Source organism: Camelus ferus, chromosome 10 (assembly GCF_009834535.1).
Source record: "Camelus ferus isolate YT-003-E chromosome 10, BCGSAC_Cfer_1.0, whole genome shotgun sequence".
Classification (NCBI taxonomy): domain Eukaryota; kingdom Metazoa; phylum Chordata; class Mammalia; order Artiodactyla; family Camelidae; genus Camelus; species Camelus ferus.
In genome coordinates this window covers 68841882-68860878 of record NC_045705.1, presented here as the reverse complement: position 1 = coordinate 68860878, position 18997 = coordinate 68841882, and positions in this window count along the sequence as shown.

Here is an 18997-nt window from a genome sequence, read left to right as displayed (position 1 = left end):
AGCAGATTCCACGGGACGTGCATCTCGTGGCTGGAGGTGAGTGTGAGCAGGAACCTCAGGCTTGGTGGGGTCCGCGGGCCCCAAGGGAGGCAGCTCTGCTGTCTGTCTCGCGGTGAGGAGGCTGGAGTGCAGGCATGCTGGGGCCGCCAGGACCGCCCCCAAGTCCCAGCCCCAGCCCCAGCTCTCCGCGGGCAGCAGGGGCCTTGTGGGGATGGCGGACCAACAAAGCAGGGAGGGCACTGGGCCTGGACCGAGCCTCTTCCGACCTCCCCCAGGCTGCGCTCTGCACGCCCGTCACAGAGGCGGCCCACCCCTCCTGGGGGCAGCCGGAGGCCCCTCGCTGGGGACCCCCCCCCCAGCATCTCCCTGCGGATGCCCCGGAACTTGGGAAGCTCAAGAGCCTCGAGCTCTTTGCAGATACACTTCACGGGGCAGAAGTCTGTGCGCCACGTTTCTGGGAGGTGGAACGCACCACCCCTCCCTGTGCCCCTTTCGCATCCCGGCGGTTGCGAAGAGAAAGAAAGAGTCGAAGCTGACCCTCCTGTGGGGTCTGGCGCACGCGGGCTTGCGGGGAGCTCTGGAGAGGCTCCATGGAGGCTGGGGTGGGGTGGGGAGGAGAAGGACCCTGAGGGATCACTTGCTGCAGGAGGAGGGGCTCACCCCCAGGAGAGGGCTCATGCCAGGAGGGGACACTCACCCTGCGAGAGAGGACTCACCCCAGAAGGAGCCTCACCCTGAGGAGGAGCTCAGGTCCCAGGGAGCCTCGGGGACCCTGGGGGGACCGACTCCCAGGGCAGGGTGGGGGTGACGACACAGAGAAGACTACAATGCTGGAGGGGTGCTGTGTGTGTGCACACAGGAGAGAGGGTGTGTTTGTGCGTGCACTTGTGTGTGCATGCCGGTGGGGGTGTAAGTGCAGGTGTGAGTGGACGCAGGGAGTGTGTGTGCACGTGAGTCAGTGGGTGCACAGAAGTGCATGTACGCACACATATGTAGCAAATGCACACACATACGTGTAGGTGCATCTGTGTGAGAGAGTGTGCTGTGTGGATGCATGTGTTCATGAACTTGTTCGTGTGTGTGCTTGTAGGTGTCTGCACTGTGCGTGCAAGTTAGTGTGTGTGCACGTGTGCACACATGTGAGCACGTGTGAGTGTGCACATGTACTGGTGAGCGTGCCCTGTGTCTGGGTGCGCACGCGTGTGTGCACGTGGGTGGGAGCACACGTCCTCTCTGGCGAGGACGGGGTGAGCCGGGGTGTGGGGGGCAGCAGCCTGGGTGGGGAGGGGAGCCAGGGTAGGGCCAGGGAAAGGGGGCTCCGGAACGGGGCGGGTGGTGGCCGCAAGGGCGCCAGGGTGTCGGGGAGGAGGGAATTCGTGGCAGGGACCCCGGCAGGGAGGCCCACCCACCGCGGCTTTCAAGGTTTGAGTAACCTCGGGAGCTAGTCCTTAGGTGGGAACAGGGAGGTGGGGTGTGGGAAGGGCCAGGCAGGCTTTCAGGGCCCCCACCTGGTGAACCCTGAGGCCTCTGCCCTTGAGGGGTGGGGGAGGTGGCCGGGCCCTCGGGGCAGCGTCAGCCGCGAGGGCCGATGCTGCCCCCTAGTGGTGGAAAGAGTTTCTATCACCCGCTCTGGAATGTTAAATTCTCCATCGCACAGCTTTGCAGCAAGACCCCAGGAGGCTGAGAAAGAAGTGAGGCCGAATGATCCAGTGGCCTTGTGTTCTGGGGTGGGGGGCGCAGCTAGAAGAGACAGATGGCCATTTCATCCCCCAGCGCCCTCGAAGGCAGGGCTGCTCCACCTGACCTGGTCCCTCTGTCTACAGCTAACAGAATCCAGGCTTGAACCCCAGCCTCCCCATCTGACCCCACGGCTCCACCCTTCACCTTTACAGAGGAGGACACTGAGGACCACAGGGTGGAGTGGCAGTCCCAGACATCCACACTGGAGGGTCTCACCCCTCAGAGTTCACCCCGACATTCCAGGGCCCTGCAGGATCCGAGACTAAGGGACGTCTCGTGGAGCTGGGGGGTTATGCTGCAGCAGGTCCCCAGGAAAGCCCAGGGAGAGCGCTTGTGTCCTGGTCGCCGGTGCCTCGGCCGTGCTGAGCCTGTCCCGCTGGGATGGGGAGCCACGCCACCGGCCTGGAATCTAAGTCCTCTGAGGGTAAGACCCCAAGCATGCAGCCGGTGCTTTTTATTATCATAAGTCCTCGGGGCACCAATGGTGTACAGGGTCTGCGACAGACTGAAAAGTGGGTCCCCCAAAGATATCCACATCTTAATGCCCAGAACCTGTGAATGTGTGAACTTAATGTGGCAAAAAAGACCCTTTGGGTGTGATGAACTTAAGGAGCGGAGATGGGAGATCTCCTTGGATTGTCTGGGTGGGCATCACAGGGGTCCTTCCAGCAGGGAAGCAGGAGGGTCAGCGCCAGAGGGAAGATGTGACGCTGAAGCAAAGGCCAGAGAGGGAGAGAGGTTTGTTGACGCTGCACAGCTGGCTGTGAAGATGGAGGGAGGGACCAGGAACCGAGGAATGCGGGCGACTCCAGAAGCTGGGAAAGGCAAGGAATGGATTCTCCTCGGAGCCTCCTGAAGGAACCAGCTCTGCTGACACCTTGGTTTTAGCCCAGTGAGACCTTCTGACCTTTGAAAGCATAAGAGAATAAATCTGTCATCTCAAGTCAGTATGTTTGTGGTTCTTTATTACAGAATAGGACACTGATGGAGGTCCTAGTCTAGAAAGTGTTTTCATGTCCTCTGCGTGACTGTTCCCACAGTGCCTACATCATCTCAGTGCCTGCTGGGAGGGACGCCAGCCCCACTCTGCTCAGACACCAGGGCTGCCCGAGGCAGTCTTGTGGGAAAGCTGAAGTAGCGTCTTTCTCCCTGGCTGCCCAAGCAGGGGGTGGAGGCTGGGGCGGGGGGCTTAGGACTCAAAGCCCCCAGAGAGCTCTGGCTAGCGACCTGGTCTTATCATGGTCCTGCCCTCCTCCTCCCAGCCAGAGCCTGCCAAGAGCCACCCAGTGGGAATACTAGAAAGTTCCTTTTGGACATGTTTCTTCCTATTTTTAAACCATTGCTTTTTTCCCCCAAAAACCTTTTTGAATGTTGAAAAGGGGCTGGGAGTGATGGTCCCCAGTCTGTCTGAAATTATCTGGGGCGGCACAGGGTCCTGGCCCTGCACGCCCACTGTGCCCTGGGCCGGCGAGGAAGTCGGCCTGGCATGGAAGATTCCTAGCCCCACTTCGTGGAGGGGAACACTGAGGCTTGGGCTTGGAAGTGACTCGGACCAGTGTCACCAGGCTCGTGATGGGGGCTGGGGCTGGGGCTGGATGCAGACCCAGGCCACCTGAAGCTTCTGGCTTTTTCCCACGACACCATGCTGCCCCCCAGCGGTGGGCCTGGGTTTCCAGAGAGTGCTAAGTGGGCTGTGGCTCCCACAGTCAGATCCAGAGCTGGAGAGGATGCATTAATCAGGGAATATGGTTTGTGCTGCTCAAAGAACAATGTGGGGTGACTGGGAGCTGATAACCCCTATGTTGGGAGCCAGGCTGGAGCAGAGGGGAAGCCCAGGAGTCTAGGACGTGGGTTGCAATTTATTTCCATTTGGGGCCTTAAAAGGATAACAAAGAGTGTTTTGTGTCTTTGTTCAATGAAACTGTGAGTCCTACTATGTGCTGGGGCCTGGATACAGAGCAGAGAATGGCCTCACCATCAAGGAAAGACACTTCAGAGACAGTGTTTTGGAGACTGAGAAGGAGGACGGTGACTTTTCCTGGGCAAACGTGTTCCAGGCAGACAGAACAGCAAGTGCAAAGGTCCTGAGGCCAGAACTGGCCCGCCATGCATAAAGAACAGCAAGAAAGTCAGTGTGGCTGGTACAGGGTAGGGGGCACTTCGAGGGTGTGCCAAGGCCAAACTGTATGTACTGTGTATATATATGTGTTGGTCTGTTTTGTTTTGAAACCTTGAACAAATGTACCCCGACTTGCTTAATGTTCTTTCCTCTTGACAAGATATGAAACTGTGCTGGAAACCCTGTTTCTCAAGAGCAGTTTCTCAGAGTCATCTGGAAGGTGGGCCTCTAGGCCAGTCCTCAGTTTGGCTCAAATAAAACTCTTTTCTATTATTAGTGATTGTTTGTTGATTGTCTTTGTCAACAGCATATAATTGTTTTCCTTTGTGTTATTTGTTTACTGTTGGGTCCTGAGGGTGGGGACCCTGGCCCCAAAAGTAGAGACCATGCCTGTCTCCCTGGCACCTAGTACAGGCCTGGACAGAGTAGGTGCCCAGTGGGTGTCTGCTGGGTAAAAGGAGGCGTGAATGAGCACACAGGAGCACACACACACTGCCGTCGTGAAACGTGACGTTTGTGCCCTCTTGTTTTTCCGAAGATTCATGTAAGGGTGGCTGACGGTGGCAAGGGCTAGTGAAACATCCAGGGGACGTTTTGGGTTCCATCCATCAGACCAGTCTCCTAGATTGCCTCCCAGTTTCCTTCAACTTCTTTCCCTTTTGCCTTGGCTACTAGGAAGCTCAGAGCCAGCTTGTGTAAGCTAGGGCTGAAATAGACTCCCTTAGGGCCTGGAAGGTCTACCCATCCTCCCCCCTCCCCTACCCTCTCTGCTCTCTTACAATTTCTGACTCCCATTCTAACTCCCTTTTATTGTCTAATGCCTCCAATGCTGTGGAGAGCCAGCAGGTGAGAAAGGGAAGACGGAAAAGCACCACAGGGAAGCAGCGCTGGCGGGGAGGAGATGGGGCGGGGTTGGAGGCGGGAGGCCCCACCCCTCGGGGCTGATCCTTGGCACCTTGATTATCCAGTGGGCCTCCTGTACCTCCAGGAGCCAGCTCCAGAATCCGGCAAGGACATGCAGATAAGATCTCGCCAGATAAGGGATCCATTGACCTCGGACCTGGAAGGAAACATCAGGGCCTCGAGGTTTAACCACGTTCTCCTGGCATCAGGCTCACCTGGGAATAAAAATACTAGGTGTGGTGGGTGTGGAGCCTCTTGAGAGACTTCCCAGCCTGGCACTGCCTGGCCGCCAACACCACTCAAAGGTGAGGAGCCAGAGGAAAATTCCAAACCTGGCCCCACCCCACAGGAGAGGCGGCCTTGCAGGCCTGCCGAGGCCTGCCCATGCCCCCGGCAGCCTTGGGCAACCTGCCTGGCTGCCCTGGGCCTTGGTTTCCTCATCTGAAAAATGGAACCACAACAAACCCCCACCCCCAGGTGAGTATGAGTCTCAGGAAAGAGCCTGCCCGTGCGAGGTGCCTTGTACACTGTGGAGTGCAGTGCTCCTGCTGCAGGCCCGAGCTTGCTCTTTCTGGGGACCCTCGGCTCACAGCAGCCTCCCTGAGCTGCTCACCCCCTCGTGTGCTGTCAACAGCCTGGACCCCGGCTGCCTGGGAGGGAGAGAGGACTCGCAGGCTCAGGGTGACTCCCGGGTGCTGCCCCTTTAAAGGGCTCCTGAGCCCCACGGATGGGGCTGAGGCCACTTTGTTCCCAGGGAGCGGACTCGTAGGGCCAGGCTGCACAGCTGGACCTGCCTGGGTGCTGCTGTCTGTCTCCAGAAGCCTGGCAGGAGGCTGGGCTGATGGGCACTGGGTCTGTCTGCTGTCCGGCTGCCACCCTTTCAACAGACGCTCTGAAGGGCTTAAGCCACCAGCTGGACTTTCCCAGCGCCCGGTCCCTGATGCAAGAACGGGAGCCTGGGGGAGCTTGGCCAGGGTCTGAGCCGTGCCGGTGCGGTGTCCTGCCCATGTTCCCACACCTGAGCGGGGACGCCAGGCACAGCCCCACAGAGCCCCACGCAGGGCCGTGGGGAAGCGGGGCTCAGGGAGGGGGGCCGCTCCTGCCCCCCAGAACCAGCCCAGCTCTGGTACATGGGGCTGGTGAGCTGTTTGCTTGTGAACGCAAGACCCTGCCCCAGGAGGGCGCTCTTGGAATCCTTTGAGGCCCTCTGGCAGCTGAGGGGGCCTCGGGTGCCCGCCTGGGAGTCTCTTGGGCAGCGTTGACACCCTCCATCCCCAGGAGACAGATTCCAGCAGGGTCCCTGCTTGCACAGGAGTCCCCCGGCCGAGGGTCTGTCTGCATCAGCCACTTCTGGCCTGGACGGAAATGGAGACGTCCACACTGCAGTTCCCCAGACTTCCCACCAGGGGGCAGCACCCACCTGGCCAAGGGTGGCCAAAAGGGCAGTGCTCCCTCCGCCCCCTCCCTCACACATGTGGCTGGAATCTCACGTGTGGCCAGACCCTGAGACAGCAGCCACTGCAGCCGGCACAATGGGGGGCTAGGGGGAGTACCCCCTTCCTTACCCCCCAGCCCAGAGCCAAAGGGGCCAGGGGCTCAAAGCACAGTGACCCCTCTCCCCACTCTCAGGCTTGGGGTGACTTTGAGGGTGAGAGGCTTCCTTCCCGCTGGGCCTCCCATACCGCTGGGCAGCGACCCAGCCCCTGGCCCCTCCAGGTTTGAGAGAAGACCAGGAGGCCAGCCCCACCTAGGCAGGGCAACAGGTGGACCTCAGAAGGCCAGGAGCTGGGTCAGGGGGGAGGTTAAGGCAGGCAGACGGCAGCGATGGCCTCAGTGGGGACCCCCAGGCAGTCTTGCCCTGGGGGGCAGGGCTGGCAGGATGGGGGGGGCACTGGGAAGGACCCTGGAATGGGATGTAGAGACTTGGGCTGGAGTCCAGTCTCCTCTGGGTTCCACCAGGTCTGGAACCTCTCTGACCCTCGGTTTCCTCATCTGTACAATGGCGCGCACCAGGAGAGCCTGTTCTGCCTGCCTCTTGGCGGGACACAAGAGGTTGGGGTGGGGACCCTGGGGGCATCCTGGGTCAGTCAGAGTGGTCCCTTTCTAGCTAATGCAGCTGGATCTGGTTCTCACTCCAAAGGGTGGTTTGGAAAGGTGAAACTTGGGGCCTGAGTGGTGGCAGAAGAAAGGCCCAGCCAGGAGCCAGATCGGCAGCTGTGACGTCGTGCCGGGTCCACTGACTCCCGCCACCAGTGGGAAGGGCCACCCAGCGGGGCCCAGTAGGACCTTCACCAGCTGCCTGGCAGTTGTCATCACAAACAGAGGCCAGATTCCCCTGGGGAAGCAGCCACCTCCTCCCTGAGACCCGCTTCAAAGTGCCAGTCCACCCAGGAGCCTCTGTGGATGTGGTCCAGCGTGTGCCGGGCACGGGGGTGAGCGCCCCGTCCGCGGGGGCAGCTCGCCTCCACTCACAGACGTTCCACAATCCTGTCTCACTCACTCCTCACCCAGCCCTGCCAGGGGCCAGGGAGCGGCACGCAGGTGTCTCACCCCAGATGTCACCCCTGCAGCTGGCTTGGCCTTGGTTTCCTGTCCAGGGCGGCACCACCTGCTCCAGAGCCCATACTGGCTCCCCGAACCCCGGAAGCCCCACCGTGCGCCCCTCACAGCACAGCACCTTTACGCGCCACACCAGGCCCCTCTGCCCCTGCCAAGCTCACGTCCCCATCCTGGGTCCGGGACAGAGACTGTGACCCAACCCCTTCCACCTGCCTGGCCATGCAGCCCCCCAACAAACAGGAGGTTCTCCGTGAAGGCAGCCAGGCTGGATTCTGGGTTCCTGGGACCAGCGACCCTGGAACAAGGAATAACAGTTGTTTTGGACTCTGGGTCAGGCCAGAGGACTGGGCGGGGGTGGGGTGGGGGGGACACCAGGCCAAGAGCCGCCTTGGCCAGCCCGTACTGGCCAGAAGGCTACCTGGGAGCTTGCTGTGTCCACTGGATCTCCACGGAGAGGCTCGCATCATTAGACGTGTTGAGCACTGCCTGTATGCCCAGAGCCCCTGAGAGTGAGCAGAGTGCAGGCCCTGTGACCTGGAGCCCCTGCCCCACACGGGTCCCAGCCAGGCTGCTGGCACGGGGGCTGGGAGGACAGGGCTCAGAGTGCCAGGGAGGAAGGGTCAGACGTGGGGGCCCAACAGCAGGGAGGGCGGGCACACAGGCCTCCCCGGCTCGGGGCCCATTTACCTAAGTGCCCCCGGGCCGGATCTGCCTGGGCGTCTGCCCCAGACCCAGCTGGGCCTGTCCAAAGTGGAACCCAGCATCCTCCCTCCAAACCCGCTCCTTCCGAGCCCCCCCAACCCCAGCAGAAGACAGCCCGTCCACCTCTCCTCTCCAGCCGGACAGCGGTGCCCCCACCCCGGCCCCCTCACCCACCTTCACAAATCCCCTGCTCCCAGCACTCAACGTCCCAGAGCCTAGAAATGTCCCCTCCTGGCTGTCCTCGAGGCCAGCCTCAGGCCAGGCCCCAGCATCTCCCTGTCTTCACAATGGCCTTCCCACCATCTCGTGGGCTCCGAGGTGTCTACCTGCCACAGGATGGCAGGAGGGGTGCCGTGGGGCAGGAGGAGGGGGAGAAAGAGAACGCGGGCCCGCGGGGACCGAGGGACTGGGCAGGCTGCACAGCACGCTGGGCAGGCCCGGGACCTGCGCGAGCCGGGAGTCCAGGCCACCTGCTGCCCGGCCAGCCTGCTGAGCAGTGGCGCCGGTGGCCCTCCAACTGACCCCAGTAGATCTAGTCTGTGGGCCTCGTTCCTCTCGCCTGTGAAACTCACCCACCTGCTACCAGACCCAAAGTGGGGATTCAGGTGCACGGCCCCGTGTGAGTGTCCTGGGGACGCCATGACACGTGGCCACGTGCTACGAGATTAAAAGCACCAGAAACGCATCCTCCCACGGCCTGGAGGCCAGAAGTCTGGAATCAAGGTGTGGCCAGGGCCGTGCTCCCTCCCAGGGTTCTCAGGGAAGCTCCTGCCTTTTCCGGGTTCTGGGGGCCACAGGTGTCCCGGGGCTTGTGGCCGCATCACTGTCCCCCCATCCACCTCTGTCTTCATGTGGCCTCCTTGTCTGTGTCTATGTGTATTTTCTCCTTTTCTGTCTCCTGTAAGATTGGATTTGGGGCCGTCCCTAATTCAGGATGGTGTCATCTCAAGATCCTTACCAGAGTTACATCTGCAAAGCCCCTTTAAAAAAAAATGGAAGTAGAGTTTGATTTACAACATTGTGTTAGTTTCTGGTGTACAGCATAGCGATTCAGTTACGTCTGCATATAGAGTCCTTTTCGTTTTCTTTTTCATTATAGGTCATTACGAGCCATTGAATGTGGTTCCCTGTGCTGTGCAGTAGGGCCTTGTTGTCCGTCTGCTTTATACGCATTAGTCTGTATCTGCAAATCCCGAACTCCCAGTTTATCCCTTCCCCACTCTTTTCCCTTTGAACCATAAGTTATTTTCTATGTTTGCAAGTCTATTTCTGTTTTGTAAATAAGTTCATTTGAGTCATTTTTTTTAGATTCCACATATAAATGATATCATATGGTATTTGCCTTTGTCTGACTTACTTCACTCAGTATGACCATCTCTAGGTCCATCTATGTTGCTGCAAATGGCATGGTTTCCTTCTTTCTTGTGGCTGAGTTATATGTCTGCAAAACCCCTTACGTCAAATGAAGTCACACCCATCCTGGGGATTAAGACACGGACGTATCCGGGGGTGCTCTCTGGGATAAAATTCAACCCCCTACCCCTCCTCACGTGAAATCCAAGGTCAAAATAGTTATCTGATAAAATCAGTTCCAGGAGCACTTGTGTTTGCATGTGTCTTGTGAGTATCTTAGAAAAAACTCTTTCCCAATACTTTCTCTCCTCATTTGACCCCCTCCCCTGTCGACACAGCCTGTGGAACCCTCCTGCTCCACACCTGCCGGTCACAGAGCGGGGTAAGGATGAACAAGGAAGGACCGCGGGACACGCAGCACGGTACGCGGCACAGGGCGAGGGATTGGTCATCGTCAGGTCTGGGGGCAACCAGGGTGCGCAGGCGTCCGGGAGGAGGGCAGCAAGGCAGGTTCTGGGCCCGACCTCAGGCCCGGTACGTCCGGCTGGAGGCCGGTCCCTGCCCCTCAGTGCCCCCCCCAGCCCCGTGAGCCTGCCGTGCGCTGCCCGCCGCCCTGCCCTCCCACCAGCCTCCTTCCTCTCGTTCACGCTCAGCCCGCTCCTGGTCTGGGTGATAACCTCCATCAGGCGCTCGCAGAGCCCGGCCTCAGGTCACATCCACCTCCACCTGTTTTTGTACAGCCCATGAGCTAAGTAAGAATGACTTTTATAGTTTTTTAATGGGTGGAAAAAAAAACCCAGGAGAAGACTACTATTTCATGATCCACAAAAACAATACCATCTTCCAAGTCAGTGTCCGTCAGTCTGTGTCCTTGACTCCTGTTGAGGCTGCTTTCCCAGCATGAGGCGAGAAATTGAGAGACGTGACAGGTGACAGGAACGGGTGGTCCTCAAAGCCGAAAATCCTCCCTGTCCGGCCCTTTACAGGGAGTCTGCTGAGCCCTGACCTCACGCTCTCCCTTGTGAAGGTCTGGGCAGGGACTGGAGGGCTCAGCTCGGACCGTGGCAGGATCCTGGCATCGTAATATGACACATGGCAGGCATACTGCCACTAGGTAACATTTGCTGAGCTGGGAGTTGCTGCACAAACATTACGCACGGCTGGGTGGCCTTGTGGGTAAGGGCCCATGCTCTGGATTGGGTTGCAGCTCTGTGGCCACTCTGTGCCTCAGTTTCTCCATCCTGAAAGTGGGGATGATTGTACCTCCTTGGGAGAAAGGATCCCAGGAGTCAAGGGCATGTCTTGGAATGGTGCTGGTCCTCACTGAGGGCTCGGTGCTGTGCATCCCCCTCCATCCCGTCCTGCCGGGCAGAAACATCAGCAAACCCCACTCTGCTCCCCACAAAGACCCAGCCGACAGCTGCTCCCACCAACTTGTCTGCTACCACTGGTCCCAGGGCCACCCACTCTTCCCTGGATAATCCAAGAGCCTCCAACCTGACCTCCCTGCTTCTCTCCTGCCCCGTCAGTCTGCTGCTCACTTGGCAGCCAGCGAGTCTTTTGGAAAGCAAGTAGACCACCCCTGTCCTGGGCTCAAAATCCCCCAGACGCTGTCTCGCTCGGAGTCAAAGCCCAGCCTGGATACTGTTCCTTTACCGCTCTGCTCTCGTCTTCCGAGCTGCTCACTGATGCCTGACCTCCAGCCCCCTCTGGAGGCTTTCTCTGAACACACCCAGCTCCTGCCCCAGGGCCTTTGCACCTGTTGTGAATGCTGCTGGACCACTCTTCCCAGGATCCCCACGTCTCGCTTTCTCATCTCCTTTGGGTCTTGACTCAGATGTCCTCTATCTGACTGGTGAGGCCTTCCCTGGTCACCTGACTGAAAACTGAGGCTCCATCCCCACCCCAGACATGGGCAGTGGTCCAGGCACCCATCAATGCACGTCCACCAGAAGTTTCCCGTTTCTCTCTCATCACCACATAACAGACCACACATTCTAAGTACTTGTCATGTTTATTGTCGGATCACTGCCAGTGGGGTGTCGGGGTTGTGTCTGTGTTGGTCTTTGCTGGGTCCCCAGCATCTATGTGTGTCCCACAGTAGGTGCTCAACACTTTTGCTGAATGAATGAGTCCTGGGTCCTGGAGCTAGAAACCTCCCACCTGCTGGAACACGCATCCCTGGGGCTCAGCCTGGGCCCTGTCGGCTGCGTCAGAGTGCACACACCCTGGGGGGTGTGGGGCGGGGGCCACAGATCAGGAGCCTAGGATCCTCTGTGAGGGATGCCACATGGGACAGCCCGTGCTGTCTGGTTTACAGCCCTGGATGAGGCTCTGTCCCGCGGTTCCCCACGGCCGCCCTGCACGGTGGGGGCACAACGTCTTATGCTCACTGTACAGGGGAGGAGACTGAGGCTAGGGGGTGGCGGAGGCACCACGTGAGGGTCTGATCCTGGCCTCCAGGCCCAGGGCTTTGTCCCTCCCCACTGCAGGCAGGACAGTGATCAGGCTGGTGGGATCCAGGTGTGCTGTGAAGGGCAGGAAACCAAAAGGGGGGGACAAGAAAATGTGTGGGGACCTGGGACACCGCGGAGTTCTGCCTCCCAGAGGCTCTCCTCCCATCACCTCCCCTGTTCTTCTCCTGGCTGCGGGGCCGGTGACCCGGCTTGTCCCTGCCCTTCATGGCCTTCACCCCTGCATCTCCCCACCCCCCAGGGTTCCCACGGGGCCCACACAGCTGCTGAGCCAGGACTGGCATGGGGCCGCCATCACTTTATAAGGAAGAAACTGCCGCCACTGCCCCCACTACCAGGCACCTCTGGAGATCGCGCCTCTGTCCCCAGGAAGAGCAAACTGCCCTCGTAAAAGCATAAACCAGTGACTGGCAGTGAGAGGCAGCTGGAGATAAGACAGACCTTTACAACCAGATAAGCTGACAATAGCGTCCGGCCCCTTAAATTTGGTCCAGCACCGGGCTCGGGGGGAGCGGCTGCCCAGCTTGCGGAAGATAAGAGGACAGAGTGGTGGGCTTCCTGCGCCTGCCCCCCCCACCGGACACATGGGGACAGTGGGCTGCAGCAGGAGGCCTCTGGATGGGGCCGGGCAGGGAGGAGGCCACCTGAAAGCTGGCGACATGTGCAGGTGCAGCGGGGACTTCTCCAGCTGGAGGGGCTCCGGACAGTGGGTTTGTGTTTCGCGTTTTGTTTTTGTTTTGTCCCCGTGGTTGCAAGTAAAGAAACCCCCTCAAAGGGCATGATGGGCGCCTGGGCCCTGCAGCTCCAGTGGGTGGTGCTGCTCCTTGCCGTCCTCTGTGTCTGGTCTCCGTGTCACTCCGGAACCAGTGTCCCCTCCATCTGCCCCGTCACCCCCTATGACGCCCCTGCAGCTCTAGGCTAGCATCGCCCACCTGAGTCCTGGGAAGGAGAGTGTGTTTCCCCCACGTTTCCACAAAAGCCCAGGAAAGAGGGCACCCCACTGACCTCAAGGTCAGGAGTGCACCTGACCCGCGGCGCACCCTAGCCCGGCGCACGTGCCTTACTGGCCTGGAGCAGGACCGGTGGGGCCGGCCTGGATGTCCCCAGGGACTGGATATGGGTTGGTGGACCTCACAGAACAAGCTGGGCACAGGGAAGGGGTGGCCCCCCTGGACCTGAGCGCGTTGACCTTGACCTGAAGCTACGGAGGTGAAGACACGCCATGGAAGTCGGAGGTGGGAGGGGTGGCTGGTGGGGTCTGGCACCCTTTCTCGGCCAGGCCCCTGGCCCTGTGTTTGCGATGCCTGTGGGTCACTGCTTGCCAGGCAGCGCCCAGTAAGGGCCGTGGCCCTGGATTCACCACTCACATCATGCCCGAGCTTACAGCCCGGGATGGCTCTCAAACTAGTGTGCCTTGGAACCCCGGGCTCTCATTAAGCCGTGGACATCGGGGTCCACCCCTTGAGGTTCGGATCAAGAGGGGTGAGGGGAGCCTCTGAGCCAGCAGCACCTAGAGGATGTCTTTGAACCACTTGTGGGTGCTTGTGCCCTGGGCATTTCTTTCTCTTTGTGTTTTTTCTTTTCCCTTTTTTATTTGCGTGTAGTTGATTTGCAGTGTTGTGTTAATCCGTGGTGGACAGCGCAGTGAGTCAGTTACACGTGTACGTGTTCCTTTTCATTACAGGCCCTTGCAAGGTATTGACTGTAGTTCCCTGGGCTGTTCACCCCATCCCTGGGCTGTTGTTGTTTACCTGTTTTATACGTAGCAGTTAGTATGTACAAATCCCAAGCTCCCAATTTACCCCTCCCCTCCCCCTTTCCACCTCCGTCCTCCCATAACCGTAAGTTTGTTTTCTTTGTCTGTGAGTCTGTTTCTGTTTTGCAAATAAGTTCATTTGTGTCTTTTTTTTTTTTTTTTTTTTGGGTTCCACATGTAAGTGATTTTGTCTGGCTGGCTGACTTCACTTCGCATGATGATCTCCAGGTCCTTCCAAGTTGTTGCAAATGGCGTTATTTTCTCTTTGTATTTTTTTTTTCAAAGGGAGGTAGACAAGATAAGGGATGTGAGGTCATCAGGGAGGTAGTCCCCCTGCGCCTTTGTGCGGCAAGCCTGCTGTGAGGCAGAGACACGGCCTTCGGCCACCTGAAAGGGGGGGGTGGGGTGGGGGACCACGGCAGTCACAGGCTGGCCCTGCCTCGCGCAGGAGGGACAGTGAGTAATGACCGCCATGTGGCGAGTCCTCTGTTCTTCCAACATCCTGTGAGGTGGGGTTGCTGCCTCTATTTTTCAGAGGAGGAAACTGAGGCCACAGAGAAGATATGACCTGCCCGAGGCCCCCCGCTAGTACAGGAGCACCTGGGATTGGCCCCCCAGGCCCCACAACAATTTGGGAACCTGCTTGGGCATTTACTGTGCAAATCCCGACCCTCCAGCCCCGCCCACTGGCTCCACCAAGGAGAAGAAAGCCCTTTGCGGGGGTGCCGGGCCCCCTTACCTGGTTCACAGTCCCTGGGTGACTCACCTGGGCATGGGTCTCAGGGGCTCCCCCTAGAGGAGGCTGTGGGAACAGCATGGCTGGAGGCCAGGCTCTCACACGGCTGCGCCCATTCTCACCGCAGCCTAGAGGAGACCAAGCCTGGTGGAGGGAAGGGGGCCCCCACAGAGCTTCCAGGCGGAGCCTCGCTGTTGTCTTCAGAGTTGTGTTTAGTTGTCCTTAAATAAAAGTAAGCCAAGCCTGTCTTGTTAGAAAAAATAATCAAGTGATCAGGAAACACAAAGTGAAAATTCTCTCTTCCCCTCACCCCCAGACCCGAGACCTGTCTTCCAGAGTGAAGGTTTGCCCACTGCTTCTTACGTTCCATCCAAGGTGTTCAGTGCCCAGGCGTGCTCACAAATGTATGTGCCCACGTCCACCTGTCCCTGGAAAATACCCACGACAGGCCGTGTGGTTCCCGGTGCCCTGCAGCTCCTTGGGCTCACCTGACTCTCGAGAGCTTTCTGCACCTGCTCAGAAAGAGGCTGTCCATCCTTTTTGATGGTCGCATAGTATTCCATCTCACGAATTGCTGTGATTTACCCAAATCGTTCCTGTTGTTTTCTGTCAACCGTACAGCAGCCGCCTGGGTGCAGCAGAAAGAAATTCTGAGACCCCTGGAAAGGGTGTGTCCATGCACAGCTCAGTGGTTGCAGCCATGTTGCCCTCGTGGGGTGGGAGGAGGCTGGCTCCCCGCCGCCAAGCATGGAGGCACAGCAGGGCCTGCTGCTTGGAGGGGAACAGCACATGTGGTGTGCAGTTTGGGAAAAAAACCCCAAACACTGTTGCAGGGAGGCAATAGATATTTCTAAAGGCACGGAGAGACCCCCAGAGCACGTACCGGGATATCCCTGGGAAGCGAGAGGGAATCAGGATGGGGGCCAAGGAGGAAGGGAAGGCGTTTCAGCTTGATTTGCAATGTCGTCTTTTGTTCTTTCTTTTTAAAAAGAAAATACATATGTTCACTTTACGATTTATGGAAGGTAAATGTATTTCTTAGAAGATTAGAAGTGAATTAGTGTAACAGGCTGCAAGTGGCTAATTCTGGAGGGAAATAGAAACAATTGCTAGTTTTCACTCTGTTCTTTCTAAAGAAGTCAGATTTTAAGATACAATGTGAAAAGTCCCTCCCCGCTCCCCTGGCACTGGAGGTAACCTGGGCATATGTGGCTGCCCCACACCTGGGTTCCCCAGGGATGGGCCCAGCAGGTGACTTATTAACCAGACTATGAAAACAGGGAGCCACAGAGAAGGAGTTTCCTTGTAGTTTGGCCCAGCAATGTCTCGCTCTTGTGACTCAGCAGCCTTTTCCAGGCTCCTCGGTGGTGGCCAGGGGTGCGCCCAGCTGGTTACTGACCGGGAGCTCACTCAACTCTCACAGGCACCTCAGAGCCAGTTCCGAGTTGGATCCAGCTCCCCACGGCCACCCTGGTGTTCCTGTGGTTATCACTGTCTGGCCAGGGGATGGCAGGGGGTGTGGTGGAGGCCCAGACCCCAGCAGGATGGCAGGGGTTGGCCGGCGTCCAGGCTGGGGTCAGGACAACATTTCTGTCTTTCCATCCTTGCTTCTTCCAGGACTTGCCTGAATAGTTGGTTTGTGGTCCAATAGAAATAAAGCAGTAACCCCACGGGCAATATTAAATTCTCAACTAGCTACATTAAAAAAAGTAAAACAAAACAGGCATGGTGAATCTTTTTTTTTTTAACTGGAGGCACTGGGGATTGAACCCAGGACCTTGTGCGTGCTAAGCACGTGCTCTACCCCTGAGCTGCACCGCTGCTCCCAAGGTATGGTTAATTTTAATGATGTATTTTATTTAATCCAATCTATCCAATATGTTATCACTTGACGTGTAATCTACGTTAAAACATTATTAGTAAGATATTGTGCATTCTTATTGTCGCTCCTAGTCTTCAGGATCCAGGGTGTATCTTACATTACAGCACACCTCAGGTGGACTCACCAGGGTTCAAGAGCTCCAGTAGCCCCGGGTGGGTGAGTGGCCGCCCCCATGGACTGCACAGGTCGAGCTATCCTGGCCTGAGGGGGTCATTAACACCTTCCAAAAAAAAAGCAATGGAAAATTTTTATAGCAGGAGGTGAGATCCAGGCCTCCTCCCCCAACTCTGTTTCTGCTAGAAGCAAGTGCATGCCTGGTTTGTGAGCTGTGAAACCAGTATGAGACCTTGTATGTATGATGTGCATGTAATTGGAGTCCCCAAAAGCAAGGAAAGAGGGGTAGTAAAGGATAAATATTTGATGAAGTGATGAGTGAATTTTTTCCAAAATTGATAAAAAGGATGCACCCATAGATCTAAGAAGCTCAAGGAACCCCAAGCATAAGAAAAATGAAGAAAACTATTCCAAAGCATGTTGGAATCCAATAGCTCAAAACCAATGGCACAGAAAACATCTTAAAAGCAGACAGGGGAAAAAAGATATTACATAGAGAGAAGCAAAGATAAGGGTGACTGCAGATTTCTTGTCAGAAACAATTTGAACTGAAGACAGTGCAGCAACGTCCCAAAAGCACTGCGAGAAAAATCTGCCAACCTAGAAGTTTCTACCCAGTGAAAATATTTTTCAAAAGTGGAGATGAAGTATAGGCTTTTTCAGATGTGTGAAAGCTGAAAGAATTCATCACCAACTGATCCACCTTCCAATACATGTTAAAGGAAGTCCTTGAGGCAGAAGGCAAGTGACACCTGATGGAATTTAGGATCTAGATAAAGGGACGATAAGCACCAGGCGAGATAACGGCGTGAGAAAATGCATGACTGGCTTCTCACTGTTTAAGATCTTTCAAAGCTAACTAATTTTATAGCTAAAATAATGACAATGTCGTGTGGGGCTTCTAGCACATGTAGAATTCAGGCATATCCAGAGCATAAAGGGGAGAAGCAGATTAGAAACACACCGCGGCCAGGTTCTCACACTGCACAGGAAGTAGTATGGTATCAGCTGAAGGCAGATCGTGATAAGTTTAAGATACACACAATAAACGGTAAGGCACCCACTGCAATATCAGAGCAAGGCGTTACTGCTAATAAGGTAGCAAAGGAGATAAAAACCAAATCATAAAAAGGACTCAATTAATCAAAAAGAGAGCACGAATAGGGGAACAAGGGAACAAAGAGAAGACAGGACAAATAGAAACAATAGCAGGGTAATAGGTGTAAACTCATACTGGTGATCACATTAAATGTAAATGATCTGAAATACTCTAGTTAAATGGAAGAGACTGTCAACCTGAATACAAACCCCAAATCCAGCTATACACTGTGTATGAGAAACTCACTTAAAATATAAAGACATAAATAGATTGAAAGTAAAAAGGTGGGAAAAGGTGCATGATGCTTACCCTGGTCCTAAGGAAGCTGAAGCGGCAGAGCTAAGAGCAGACGCAGGAGACTCGCACAGCACTACCAACCACCTCGACATGGTTTACATTTGTTCACCCCCCAAAGCAGAATATACATGACTTTCTAGTGCACATGGAGCGTTGGCCAGGATAGACTGTATCCTGAGTCATGAAACCTGTCTTAATACATTTAAAAATATTCAAGCCACACAAAGCATGTCTTCTGAACTACATTAAATTAAATTAGAAATCGGTTACGGAAAGGTATCTGGAAAATCCCCACGTGTCTGTAAACAGCCAGCACACTTTGAAGTGACACACGGGCCAGAGAGGAAATCAAGACGCGCTGCGCAGCGCACGGAGCTGCGTCCAGTGTCTTGTAATAACCTGCAGAGGAAAAGGCTCCGAAAAAGAATGCACACGTGTGCATGTGTGTAAGAGTGCACACGTGTGTGCCTGTATGTATGTATCACAGAATCACTTTGCTGCGCACGTGAAACCAGCACAACACTGTAAACCAACTACACTTCAATAAAAATAAATAAATACATAAATAAAATCAAAAAAGAAAATGGAGAGTATTTTGAACTGAACGACAATGAAAACACGCCGCACCAAACCTGACGGGGCGCCACCTGGCCGCACGCAGAGGGAAATCCACAGCGCCGACGTCCGTCTCTGAAAAGGAGAATGGTCTCGAATCCACGATCCAAGGCTCCACTTTAAGAAACTGGAAGAAGAAAAGCAAGTTAAGCCCCAGATAAGAGCGCCGTGTGGGTGTAAAGACAGACAAGTACCTCAGTGGAGCAGAGCAGGTCTGGAACAAGACCCAGCTACGCTACGGACAGCTTACTGTAAACAGCGGAGAAGAGGCGGTTCAGTGGGGAAAGGCTGCTCTTCTCAACACATGATGCGCGAACAACGGAGCATCCACCTGAAAAAACAGGAACCTGAACCCATGCCTTTCACCATATTAAAAGAATTACTCAAATGGATCATAAATCTAAATATAAGACCTACAATTATAAAATTTCAAGAAAATTACAAGTTTTGTGACCTTGGGAATGAAGCACCGACACAAGCAGCAGCCTGGCTGAGTCTCACAATGACAGGCTGAACGCAAAAGCCACACCAAAGAAGAGCACATGCTGGCTGAGTCCACCTGCGTAAAGATCCGGAAAACGCACACTGATCGCTAGCGACAGGAAGCAGGGCACGGGTGGCGGGAGGGGCCGGGGAGGGCTGGGAGGG